Genomic DNA, 14,328 nt, shown 5'->3' on the forward strand with positions numbered 1-14,328 from the left:
AGTGTGGAGGTTCCTCACAGAACTAAAAATAGTTTAGTCACCATATAATCCAGCTCTGCCACTCCTGGGTCTGTGTCCAAAGGGAAGGAGTCAGCAAGCAGAAGAGAGACCTATGTGCCCATGTTCACAGTGGCACCACTTACAGTAGCCACTTTGTGGATGAGCCCAGGTGCCTGTCTACAGTGAAGGAATGAAAAAAATGTGGTATATGTACGCAATGCAGCATTATCCAGCCAGGAGGAAGAATGTCATCGGCAGGGAAATGGATGGAACTGAAGGACATCGTGTTATGTGAAATAAGTCAAACTCAGAGAGTCAGGTACCACATGTTTTCTCTCATACGTGAAAACTAAAAAGAAAATGACCGGAAGCCAGTGGCACACACCTGTGATCTCAGTGACTTGGGACTCTGAGGCAGGAGAATTGCAAGTTGGAGGCCAATCTCAACAACTCCATGAGACCCTGTCTCAAAATTAAAAATTTATAAAAAAGGGTGCGGGAGCTGAGGTGGAGGAGTCCCCCTGGGTTCCATCCCAGTACCAAAAAAAGAAAAAGAAAAAAAGAAATTCCAGTAGAAGAGCACCTAGGAAGAGGGCAGGGAAAAGGGGAGGGGAGAGAAGGGAGATGGAGGTGATTAAGGATGCTGTATCCATGTATGGAAATGTCACAGGGAAATTGCTAATTTATCAATCTATGTTAATGAAACAGCCACAACAAAAGACAAAAGCAAAGCAAATAAACAAAAAAAACAAAACAAAACAAAAAAACAGACCAGTATAGTCAGAGGCAGCCTGCTGACTACAAGAATCATGCAAATACAGTTTCCTAATCCACATTTGCAAATTCTGGCTCACAAATCCTCCTATTCCTGCTTATCTTCCTGACAGCCTTGTGAAGTGTCCTGATGGATGGTAAAGTCCCCTCTCAGAAGGACCCCATCATCCTGGCTGAGGCCTCTCCCTGAGGCATTAGAAAAGGGAAATTCAGAAATGTGTGGGGCCAGGACAAAGTTAGCACAGTTTCTGTCAAGTTTAGAATCTTATTCATGATTCTTATCAAACTTCTTTTGCTTTGCAATATCTGCCCTGTCTTCTATATGACATTATCAGCTTCCTGGAGATTTTATTTATTTTTTGCTTTATTTTTCTACTCATCTCTGATTATATTAATCCTAGTCTTTACTCCTTGCTAACCCCACCTCCTGAGGCTTTTCCAATATCTTGCCTATAGGAGGCACTATATTGTTAAAATGAGATGCCACTAAAAATTAAGCCCCTAGAGGGCTTGCCAGTTTCTGTGGGGCTTCTCTGCTTGGAGGCAACGTCCCCTCTGAGCTGGTTCCCCAAGGGCTGTTGCAGTCGTGGCAAGATAAGTGCAGGAACAGAAAGTTAGCATTTAGAAACTTACAATTTGTCGTTGCCCTTAGACCCAAACACATAATATATTTTTTTTAATATTTATTTTTTAGTTATCGGCGGACACAACATCTTTTGTTTGTATGTGGTGCTGAGGATCGAACCCGGGCCGCACGCATGCCAGGCGAGCGCGCTACCGCTTGAGCCACATCCCCAGCCCCACATAATAATTTTTATAGTAATTTGTTATTGTATTTGACAAAAGTAAGAAAAATGGAAAACCATTAAGAACAGATCTGGTTGCGAAACAGATTGAATTTTCACTTCCTCCCCCATCGGAAATTGTGAATGGCCTTTCCTTGCTGAGAGGGGAGGCTGGGAGGTGCCACCCCTCCCAACTCTTTCTGCAATTCATTCCTCCACCTCTAAACACCCTCTTTTGGTATTCTAAGTTCTAAAGAAATCTCTCTGTAATACCTGCTCTTCTCTTCAGATAAAAAGATAACATTTATCTAAAAGGGAGCCACAGATGCTGCCCCAGGAAGTCCCGGCTCCTTTTGATGTGATAAGGAGGCTCCAGGGGCTGGAACCTGCAAAACACCTGTAAAACTGCTCAAGCCAAGGCCTAGGAGGTGGAACCTGTCAAACTCCTATCTTTGGTCCTAATACACCCTTCCCCTTCTTAAAAGCTGTCTTATCCCAAAGCTTTTCAGAGTTGGAACCCTTGAAACAATTAAGTGTCTTCTATCTTCCTTCAAAGATGCCTTTGAATAAAACCAATCTTATTCCAGATATTTGTGGAGTAGAGAGCATTATGGCCTGGCCTTTCCTCCTGGGAAGTGCTCAGGGATCCTGTGCTGCCCAGTAAGTTGTTCTCTGTGGAAGTGGGAAGCCCCACTCTGACGAGTCTGCTTTGGGTACTTTATCTAGATGATCCATGGCAAATGGGAGCTGGGCTCCCCAAATTTGGGGTCATAATTTTACTATGTTAGTACAACACTGTAATTCTTTCAAATAGACCTTTTATTTTTTATCCAAATTTATTTTTAAAATACTTTCCCACAGCACAAAGGGAAAACCAGCAGCAATGGCTGCAAACAGAGGTTAATTATAAAAATGCAACAAAAGCAAAGAAAAAAACCCAAAACACTAGCCAGAAACCTGTCCCAAATTCCAAGCCTATGGCCTGTTAAAATAATGAGATTGAAAATAATGGTAATGAGCATGGATTTCAAAAGCTGTTAAAGATCTCTTAGCTTAACTGAGACCCCCCTCCTTGGTGTCATCAGGAAAGAGAATTAGAGAGCTAACAGCTTTCTCACCCATGGTTCAATGACATTTCCTTCCCTGTTGGAGTGCAAGGCAAAAACCATATCCAAGTGCCAGCTGGAGGCCCAGCCCATGGAAATACCAGCACTCTTGTCTCCTGGCCTGGCGAAGCAGGCATAAGGAAATAGGTGGCATTTCCAGAGGCTTCAAGACAAGTCCTTTAAAGAGTCTGTGTTCAAATGTTCCTGTGGGTGTGATATAACAGGACCACAGAGCAAGGATGCAGATGGGCTTCTTCACATTTGCAATGAAAAAGAGCAGGGAGGCAGGCAGCTGTGTGTGGTGTGGCATGCAGCCTGAAGGCTTCCTCTGCCTGGGAGCAGTAGTATTTTCAGGACTATGGGCACAAGGGGGAAGAGGAGAACTTCTGACTTTGCTAAGGGTTTCTGAGGTCTCCAGAGGGGAAAGGGTCAATTCTGCAAATCCTCCTGGACTGCATTAGCAGTCCATTTTGAGTTGGGGGCTCAGGGATTTGCCAGAAGTAAAGACAGAGCAGGATGTGAGGAACACCCCTGAAGTGACCCTGAGCTAGAGGGGCCCAAGGACAGTCCAGCTGTGCTTCTTGACAACAAAGCTAGTGCAGGAGCCTGAGAGTGTGGAGACAGAGCCGCATCTGGAAACGTCTCCAACTCATGCTGGTCAGGGGTCCTTTCCCCTCTCCTCCCCTTCTCCCCAGCTCTGCCACTGCCTGGGAGCTGGCTGGAGGTGGCTCCTTTTTCTAGTGTTTCTCTCCCACTCTGCAAGCTCTGCAAGGGAGCTGACAGCACTCCAGGGGACTCCTGCCATTTCCTCAGTCTCCAGGGAGATGCTCCTGAATGAAAGGGTCTAAAAGAGGAACACACACACACACTCACACACACACATTTTATTCTCTCTTGTACCAGAATATTTTCTGCTCTGGGCTCCCACACACAACAGCCTCATTCTCCTGAGATTTTCCTCTCCTTCCTCATCCCCTCCCTGCAAGCGCACGCAGGCACACACACACATACACACACACACACACACACACCCTGAAGTTTCCACACCATTAACCTCTAGGGATGGGAGAGCCACTAAACAGAGGAGCAATGAGATCTTTATCTTTATCCACCTGGCGATGCTGCCTCCACCTCAATATGGAAAGACCCAGAGCTGTTGGAGAGGTGCTGCAGGGATCCTAGTCCTCTTCCCACCCTGCTCACTGCCCAGCTCCACCCGCATCTGAGAGCCAAGCCAGTAGCTCACTGAGGTGTTCAAAATACATAAACTTGATTTAAACACTATTTAACCACCTTTTCAAATGTTTCAGATAGTCATTGCCCCATCACACTAAGTCCCAGTGTAAAAATGATGTAGTCCAGAGTCAGGACCAGTGTGTAACATGAGCAAGAAATAAAACTTTGTTGTTATAAACTGGAAGCCACTCCGCTTCTGGGATTGCTTGTTATCACCATAAACCTAACCCATAGTGACTGACAGCTACATGTAAGAGATTAGTGTTGTATGATAATGCTATTCACTGTCAGTCCCCTTTTCCTTCTTTATTCTGCTACTACAAGTTCTTACTCTTCCTCATGGAATGAAATAAAACTTGAAGAAAGATGAGAGCAAGAGCTTTGAGAAGTCTTGCTGCTGGTGATGGTAAGACCAGCTGCAGACTGAAGTCATCTTGGCAGACTTTGGGATAAAAAGGGGAGTTCCTGAAGATTCCAGTGCTCACTTGCAGCTGATACATGAAAGTTTGTCTGGCTCTTGCTGAAAATCTATACAACACAAATATATAATACAGAATAGATTCCTAATTTATGCCTATAATCCACATCAAGTTAGGAAACCATCACATGGACAGTGTGATGCATGTAAATGAATCAGTGAATAGACAGGCAGCCTGCTGAAGCCCTGGAGGTCTGCTGGAGCCTAAGAATCCTTGGGGATGCTAGCTTTGCCTTAATCCAGACAGAAGAATCAGTCCTTGATGTCAGGGGTACAATCAAACTGTTTTTCGGAGTTTCTAAAACTCTTGAAATTGAAAAAGTTTCAGTAGTTTTTGTTGGATATGTTATTTTTAGATTTTTCTCCTAAGATAAAAAGTTTCTGACTTCGGTTTCTGACCATGCTGGAGTAAAGGGATTGAGAATACCCTCAACCCTAAACCAAGTGTATGAACATTCACTTGCATTCCTGAACACTGGCAGTGCAGGGCTTTGCAGCCTGAGAGAAGGACCAGGTAAGGTGAGCTGCAATAGTCCTGCCTCTCTGGCACTTTTCAGGGAGCAGTGGGACATGGCCATGCAGACTCTGATAAGCCTTGCTTACTTCAAGAGACAGAGATTAGAATTTTAGGAGGAGGTGGCAGTTGAAACTGGAAGAGCAGAGTTCCCAAAAAAGGAATGTACTCTGAAGAAAAAAAGATTCAGAAAATTGGGTGAGTTGTCTTTGAGACTGTTGCTGAGTAACTAGTAAATGAAGGGTCCTGCAGAGTGTCAAAATGCATGACATGAAAACTAACAGCTACAAGGAAAGCCACAGACACATCCACAGCTACAGTCAGAGATTTCAATACTTCTCAAGAATAGAGCAAGTGACAGCAGATTGGTAAGGGTGTAGAACACTTGAAGGACACTGCCACCAACTTGATTGTAAACTTTTCTACCCAACAACAGCAGAAGACACATTCTTGTCCAGTGCACCCTGAACAATCATCAAGACAGAACATACACTGAGCCATTAGGCAAATCTCAATAAATTCAGATCATTAAGAGCACATTCTCGATCACAGGAATTTAATTGAAAAATCAGTAACAGAATGCTATCTGGAAAATGGCTAAAAACTTGGAAATCACACTACCCGTTTGTACATAACCTATGTATCAAAGAAGAAACACAGGAAATTAGAAAGTGCCTTCAACAGAATGAAAATGAGTGTGTAAAAAGTCAGAATTTATGGGGTGCAGCAAAGCAATGACTAAGTGGGAGATTCATATTGTACATGCTTTTATTAGAAAAGAAGAAAGGTCTAAGATCCATAGTCAAAGTTTTTCACTTAAGAAGTAATTAAAAGGGGGCTGGGGTTGTGGCTCAGTGGTAGAATGCTCGCCTAGCATGCATGAGGCACTGGTTCGATCCTCAGCACCACATAAAAATAAGATAAAGATATTGTGTCCAACTCAAACAAACAAACAAAGATTAAAAAAAAAAAAATAAGTGATAAAAAGGGGCTGGGGTTGTAGCTCAGCAGTAGAGCGCTTGCCTAGCATGTGGGAGGCCTTGGGTTCAATCCTTAGCACCACATAAAAATAAATAAATAAAGGTACTGTGTCCAACTACACCTAAAAGATAAATATTTTTTTTAAAAAAGAAGTGATAAAAAGAAAAATTAAACCAGAGTAAGCAGAAAGAAGAAAATAACAAGGACAAGACCAGAAATCAATAAAATAAAACAAAATCAAAGAGAAGATCAAGGAAATGAAAGCTGGCTCCTTGAAAAGACCAGTAACATGGATAACTCTCTAGTTAGACTGATCAAGAAGAAAAAAATTGCCTACACTATAGAAACCAAGCAAGGACATCACTACAGATCATGTATCATAAGTCAATAGAGTTGAGAGATGAAGAACAAATTCCTTGTCCTCTGTGCCAGACAGCTCTAGTGGAGAATCTCATCAAACATTAACATAATAATAATAATATCAATTCTACACAAAGTTTTCCCCAAAATAGAGGAGGCACATTTCCCAACTGCTTTTGCAATACTACCACTACTCTGATGCCAAAACCTGATAAAGACATTGCAAGAAACAGATCACTGACTAAAATCAACCTTGTAAACACAGATGCAAAGATGCTTAGCAAACACTGGAAACCATATCCACTGAGAAGTGAAAGCTTTCTATATGAGGTTTATCTCAGGGAAATAAGATTGATTTGAAATTCAAATATTGATCAATGTAAGTCTCCATATTAACAGAATAAAGGACAGTACCATATAACCATATTAATAGATACAGAAAAGGCATTTGACAAATGCTGCAATTATGATACAGTCTCTCTGCAAATCAGGAATAGACTGGAACTTCTTCAGCCTGGTAAAAGACATCTACAAATGTCTGCAATTATCATACTTAACTATAAAATACTAGATGAGAAAGCAGGAGAAATTCTTTGCAAATTTAGACTAGGCTAAGATTTCTTCGAACTAAAAAAAGAACAAATTATTAAAGCACGATAAATTGAACTTTATCAGAATGAAAAACCTCACTAAATTAAAGAAATGAATACACAAGTAACAGATTGGAAGAAAATATTTGCAAAATACACATTTGACAAAATAATGATATTTAGAAATATCATCATCATTATCATTATCATTAGAAATAAGTACAATATGTAGTAAGTAGCCAACTCAATAGTAAGAAGATATAGCAATTCAGTAAAACAAGGGACAAATGATTCAAACAAATACTTTATTTATTAACAATTTGTTTGAAGAAAATTCAGTTCCAGCATTGTTTTTATATCTCAGTGAAATTCACTTTCTTTTAAAATATTTTTTAATTGTCAATGGACCTTTATTTATTTATATGTGGTGCTAAGAATCAAACCCAGTGCCTCACACATGCTAGGCAAGTGCTGTACCACTGAGCCACAACCCCAGCCTCAAAACAGATATTTTATAAAGGAAGATATATGAATGAAAAGATGCCCAGTATCACTAGTCTTTCAGAAAGTGCAAATGACTACCACTGACGGTTACCACCACACACCCATCAGACAGGCTAAACTTAAAGCCTGAATGGCCACTGTGGGCAGGAACCTGGAGAAACCAGGCTCTCATCCTCTGCCTCTGGGAGTGTGTAACATGTTGAATAAGTGCTTAGTCATTAAATAGTTCACCCACTAAACAAATACTTATCCAGTGTCCACCATATATGTAATCTTGTGCCAGAAACCAGAAATGAACGATGTGAAATGAACACGGGTGAACAATGAGGAGAGTGGCCCATTTCCAAATCTGTGCCTAGTGAGAGTTTCTGTTTGGAATGGTGGAAAAGTTTTGGCAATAGTTATGGTTACTAATGCCACTGAATTATATACTTAAGTGGTTAAAAGGGCATATTTTATATTATAAGTATTTTGCTGCAATAAAACTAAAAGTTTACATAACCCAATAGGAGAAAAAAGTTGTACAGCTATATATTCCAGCTTTGCAAAGACTACTAGTTCAGAAAAGTCAATATGGCTGTTTCTTCTTGTCTGTGGCTAAAATGTGGAGAAAAAACATATTCATTTGTATAAGTTCTTTACTTTATTTTATTTTATATTGGCACTGGGGATTGAACTCAGAGGCACTCAACCACTGAGCCACATCCCCAGCCCTATTTTGTATTTTATTTAGAGATATGGTCTCACTGAATTGCCTAATGCCTTGCCATTGCTAAGGCTGGTTTTGAACTTGCAATCCTCCTACCTCAGCCTCCCGAGCTACTGGGATACAAGTGTGCACCACTGTGCCTGGCCCTTTAAATTCTTCTTCTTCTTCTTTTTTTTTTTTTTGTAGATGGGCGGAATGCCTTGATTTTATTTACTTATTTGTATATGGTGCTGGGGATTGAACCCAGGGCCTCATGCATGCTAGGCAGGCACTCTACCACTGAGCTACGGCCCCAGCCCCCCTTTAAATTCTTAACATGGGGGTATCTGTGAACATCTTGTTAGGAAAAAAAAAAAAAAAGCAAAATTCAGATCTATCCTGGGATGCTAAATTAAGTATCCAAAATGGTTGATCTATCAAGCATTTGTCTAGTAAGATAAAACTGCAACCAATTCCACTACAGCTTGCTTCCCACACAAAGCTGTAAAAATATAAAAGACTCTGCACCTGTTAGCAAAATTATGAATTGAAATATATTGAGTTCTGGTGTTAAGTTGCTCAATAAATGTATGATTGACATTCTTCCTCTTTACAACTTACATAACATTATTAGCTGGCACATCTTGAATACCTTTATAGAAATACTGATTTTGCTCATAATGGTCAGTTTTAGGAAATGTTCTCAAAGTGACAAATTGAAAAGTATCATTAGTTATTTCAGGCATTTTGAAGCACATGGATGAGTGTTCGTTTTATGTATATAAAATATTTACATATTCCTCCTTCCCTTGTCAGAAATTACTTCTTGAGAACATATGTGTCTAAAATGATTCAAATTCTATAACAAGCTCAGCGGAAGCACAGAGTGCTGTGTGGTTGAATAAGTTTGGGTGAATGTGCAGTGATACTTCCCACCAGGAAGGCAGGCTGACAGGATATCCCATTGTTCTATTAAGAAGGAAAGTTCTGGGCTGGAGATTTGGCTCAAGCGGTAGCGCGCTCGCCTGGCATGCGTGTGGCCCAGGTTAGATCCTCAGCACCACATACAAACAAAGATGTTGTGTCCGCCAAGAACTAAAAAATAAATATTAAAAAAAATTCTCTCTCTCTCTTTTTTTTTAAAAAAAAAAAAAAAAGAAGGGAAGTTCTGTTTGTTTCTCTCCTCTGCGTCTCTCCTTGCTGACGTAAGCAATCCCTTGAGAAAAGAGGTGTGTTAGATTCTGGAGCAGCATCTGCCATGGCAGCCAGCTGTCTGCTTTGTATTCTGGCTCATATTAAACTATCAAAACTTTTATTACCTTATTTTCAAAATGCCACCATGATAAAATAGTTTTTCCAATTCACTTGGAGAAACTAATCTCCAAAATGGAAGATCTTCGTGAAGAAAAACAATAAATAAACCACATGCATTATTTTCTTTACAAAACACAAGCACTAAAGCTTTTGAGTAGATAACAAGGTTGGAATTGGCATAAGTATTTCAAATTTCAGTGACACTTCTGTTGACACTTAAAACAAATCTGGGACTGGGGATGTAGCTCAGTTGGTAGAGTGCTTGCCTTGCATGTAGAAGGTCCTGGGTTTGATCCCCAGCACCAAAAACAAACATACATACAAACAAACAAACAAACAAAAAAAAAACCCCAAATCTAACTGGTCCTACTTCTGGCTTGTCTTTCATAAGATGTTGATTAAATTCCCTAATTAGGGTTTTATATGACCAATTAGGGATCACATATGATTAAAAATGGCAAATAAATTAATTATTCCATAGTGAGTGCAATTTGTTTAGTAGACAAATGTGAAAATACGAGGTCCCAGAGGGAAAAGCATAATAAAACAACTACATGGAGGGGCACATGTTGGGAACCATGAGTCCATTGTGATCATTTGTCATCTAGTCATATTTTGTACCGCTGCTGCTGCCTAAGTGTTCATGATTTATTCATGATTTAGATCCTTGCTTTTATTGAAAGCATTTGAATTGTCTCAAGCTAGCTAAATGCTGTTCTTTTAATATTTATTTATTTATTTTAGTCTGCCCAATGGAACGGTAGGATCCCTAAGGAAAAGGAGCACCAGTCTCAGGCATCCATATAAACATTCTGCTTTCCTAACATGCATTTTCTGGCCTCTAGCAATTGGTTCCCCCTTGTCCTCCTGACTGTCCAATTGGTTGCCAGTAGCATTTTCCAGTCAGATCTATTTGTTGTACTCATTCAACAAATATGGAGAGCCTACTATGTGCCAATCATTGTACTAAATGTCAAGTGTGATCAGGCAAAGAGAATGTATTTTACAAAGTGAGTGTTCAGGAAAAGGGAACCGTTTATGCAAAGCCCTGAGGTGGGAAAGAGCTGGGCTGGTCCCAGGAACAGAAAGGACAGTAGGTTAAGCTCTGTGGGCGAAGAGAACAGAATGAGATGAGCTTAGAGACATTAGCGAAAACCACATCATGTACGACTTCATGAGGCTCAGTAAGAAGTTCTTAAAAGTTTATTCTGGCTAGGCACAGTGGTACACACATGTAATCCCAGTGACTTGGAAGCTGAGGCAGGAGGATTGCAAGTTTGAGGTCAGCCTCAGCAACTTAGCAAGATCCTGTATCAAAATAAAAATAAAAAGGGCTGGGAATGTAGCTCAATGGTAGAGCACCCCTGGGTTTAACCCCCAGTATCCTTCTCTCTCTCTCTCTCTCTCTCTCTCTCTCACACACACACACACACACACACACACACACACACACACACAGAGTTTACTCTGTAGTTGTTTTTAGTAGAGATATCAGGGCAGGGTTGGGATGAGAGTGGCAAGAAGCATATCAGAGAGAACAGTTGCGAGGCCATCTCCGGAATCTAAGTGTTGACTTAAACCAAAGTGGTGGAAGGGGATAAAAAGGAGTAGGTGGATTTGAAATTTATTGTAAAAAACCATAGGACTTAGAGATGGTTCAGATGTGGGAGATGAGAGGAAGAGAGTTTTCTGACTTAAATAAACTAGACAGCCATTTACTGAGGGGGCAGGGATGGAATGGGGACTTGGAAGTGGCAGTTAGGCTGGGAAGCGTTGAAGGAAACCAAGACTTTGATTAAAAGTAGAGCCCATAAGTGAGACAGGTATGTCAAGTTAGTAATCACACTTACCAGTCTGGGGTCTGCTAATGATATGGTATCAGCATATGTTGATGGTACTTAAAGAAGTGTCAGAAGAACTCCATATTTTTAGAGGCTGGTTGAAGAGAGGTGACTGCAAGGAAATAGAGAAGGAATGCTCAAAGAAGTAGTAGAGAAACCAGGATGTGGAATGATCCAGACACAAAGAGGAGACTGGGCAACTGAGAAGCATGCAGCCTGAATGCTGCTGAGGAAGGAACATAGGACGAGCAAAAGACTGAAGACTACCAGGGTCCCTGGGGGCCTTAGCTGGGAAGTTTCAGAAATAGGAAGGGTATTGGAGCCAGACTGGAGAACAGGGAAAGGTAAGCATTCTGAAGCAGCACAAGCATACAAGTCTCTTTGGGAGTTTTGAAGAGCAAAAAGATCACTCAAGAGGAGACAGATTTGAGGGAGGGAGATGGGACCAAGATGATTAAAGTTTGGGGTACAGGGAGCTCCAGAAAACTGCAGAACAGCCATGTGAAGACATTTACAGAACATGCCCTTTTAACTCAGCTCTTCAGTTCCTGTAATCCATGCTCAAGGTGCTGACATAAAGAGACTTAACACACAACCTCTCTTAGACACAAGTCCTGGAATCCTCAGCTGAGCTAGCAACCATGGGCTGCATCCTTTTCCCAGAATCTCAGCCACTTGGTCCTTCACCTGGCCTGTTGGATTTTTTCCTACAAGCTAAATTCCTCCAAGTGGCATTTGTGTGGCACTAAGTGCATCTTGATCTGGTAGCCAGTGGCAACTGAGAACCCTCATGGGGACCATTGGAGACTGGGGAAGCCAAGTGACATACACTATGTTTCTCTGTTCCTGCTCAAGTGGTACCTCACTTCTGCTTGGTTCTGTAGATTTTGCTAAATAAATCAGGACTTCAATCTCTCCAGGGGTCATTTAGTATGGTCTCTTGGCCATTCTGTAGCCCAAGACTTTCCTTCAATATTGGAAGAAGAGAGAAATTATGAAAGCCAAAGTCAGCAGGAAGCTAGTTGTGCCGACAATCACTCTTTCTAAACTACTTCTTATATGTCCTCTTACAATTAAAAAAATTGCTTCCCTGGGGCCCCCGCTATTCGGCTAGTTTTTCTTTTCCTCTGTTAGATACCATTATGTATGATGGATCACTTACTTCTCTCCACTAAATATGGGGGAGTGGTTCTCAAATTTTACTGTATATTCCAGATCACTTGGGAATCTGATAAAAATATGCAGAAGCCCGGGCTCTATCCTACTGGCCAAGCCCAGGCCCTTGTACCTTCTAATGACTCTCTCTTTTGGAGCAAACACTCTGGATTCAGAGTTTGAGCATCACTGGACTTAGGGCCACAGCTTATAGTCTTTGCACCCCAATCTTTGCCAGAACCATGGAAGAGTCTATAAAAGATGACTCCTCCATCACCAAGGCCTTTTAACGCCTGACCCCTTTAACTTCAATGACTGCCTATAGAGCCAGCCACTCCCATAGCCACACTCTGGACCTTCTTGTCACTGTTGCACTCAGTCAGTGTGACCAGTATTGTGGTCAACAAGCTGCACTCCACAAGAGCAGAATCATAGCACCAGTTCTGTTTTTCTTCAATTGTCCTTTCCATCTTCCTTTGCAGCCTAGTTTCTTTTTGTTTTTTCCTTGTCTCCAGGGCAGAAGATTAACTTTCCTGGCTACTTTCAAGTCATAAAAATTCTCCTGGTGACACTCAGTCATAAGAATAGATGTGGTTCAGTAATTAAAATGTTCAATAAAATCTGAACCACACTCATGATAAAATCTGAATCCTGCCTCCATCACGGCCTCACAGCAGCCGGGAGAGTCTGGGAGAGTCTTCGGAGGGAGACACAGCTGCTTCTCTGCTCTCCTCTGGCTCTTTATCCTTCCCATCAGGCACCCCTACCTCTCCACCCCTTGTTCTCAAGGGAAGGATCTGGACAAGGGGAGAGATCATCCAGGTCTCAGTCAACAGGCACAGCCAGTCTCATGCCAGCTTTTGTTCCTGCAGATCCCTGCAGCTTCCTCTCCCCTCCCCGGGGTGTTTGTGTGAATTTTGGGAACATCCAATTGTGCACCCGTGATGGAGGCAATGATTCTCTTATTGCTGGCCACCTGTAATGCTTTCCTCAGCCCCTGGCCACCTGCTGCTGCCCCTCTGGCCAACTGGCCATTTCTCTGTTTTTTTTTTTTTTTATTTCTAGAATTGGCCAAATTTTATTCCATATAATTTCATATTAAACCCCAAAATACAGATAATAAAATTCATGATACACTGCCAAACATATTACAGAAAAAAAATTTTAAGTTGTGGATGTTTAGTAAATATGTCCTTTAACAATTTTGTTACCATATGATTTTAAAGAAATTTATTTATTTTCCTGCAGCCATAGTGTAGAGAATTTTCTTATTTATTTTTCCTGTAGTAATTAACAAAGATAAACCCTAGAATCCACTTTAAATAACCTACCCTTACAATCATACAAGAAACCTATAATAAATGATGAGTAAAGAAAAAGTCAATTTTAGAAAATAATTTAAACCTTTTTCTTTTTCTTGAAATCAATCTCTAGCTGAATTTTTGGATCCTTTTCTAATCTTTTAAGCCAAAAAGATATAAAGGACAGAAGTTTGAACTGCAAATTTATACAAGAGATATGTTTATTAATTATAAAAATTCAAAATCTTTTTTTTTACTTTGTTTTTTTTTTATTTTTTATTTTATTTATTTATTTATTTTTGTTATACACAACATTAGGGTTAGTTTTGACATAATTATAAAAGCATGGGATATAATTTGCCCCAATTCAATCCCAGGTACTTCTCCCTTTTCCTATCTTCCTCCCTCTCCCATTCCTTCCATTTCCATGCAATTTCCCTTTTCTCTCCCTTTCCCTCCCACCTCATGACTCTGTTTAATGTTAATCTTTTCCTCCTGCTCTTCCTCCCTGCTCTGTTCTTAGTTGCTCTCATTATATCAAAGAAGACATTTGGCATTTGTTTTTTAGGGATTGGCTAGCTTCACTTAGCATAATCTGCTCTAATGCCATCCATTTCCCTGCAAATTCCATGATTTTGTCATTTCTTAGTGCTGCGTAGTACTCCATTGTGTATAAATGCCACATTTTTTTTATCCATTCA

The 14,328-nt window shown here is 40.7% G+C and overlaps 1 non-coding gene across 1 annotated transcript; it reads right to left on the reverse strand.

The window, feature by feature from the left end:
- Positions 1-8,256: 8,256 nt before the first annotated feature.
- Trnaa-agc (transfer RNA alanine (anticodon AGC)) lies at positions 8,257-8,328 on the reverse strand. Its single transcript has one exon. It is a non-coding gene; the product is annotated as a tRNA-Ala (tRNA).
- Between the last annotated feature and the right edge of the window lie 6,000 nt (positions 8,329-14,328).

This window comes from Callospermophilus lateralis, chromosome 10 (assembly GCF_048772815.1).
Source record: "Callospermophilus lateralis isolate mCalLat2 chromosome 10, mCalLat2.hap1, whole genome shotgun sequence".
Classification (NCBI taxonomy): Eukaryota; Metazoa; Chordata; class Mammalia; order Rodentia; family Sciuridae; genus Callospermophilus; species Callospermophilus lateralis.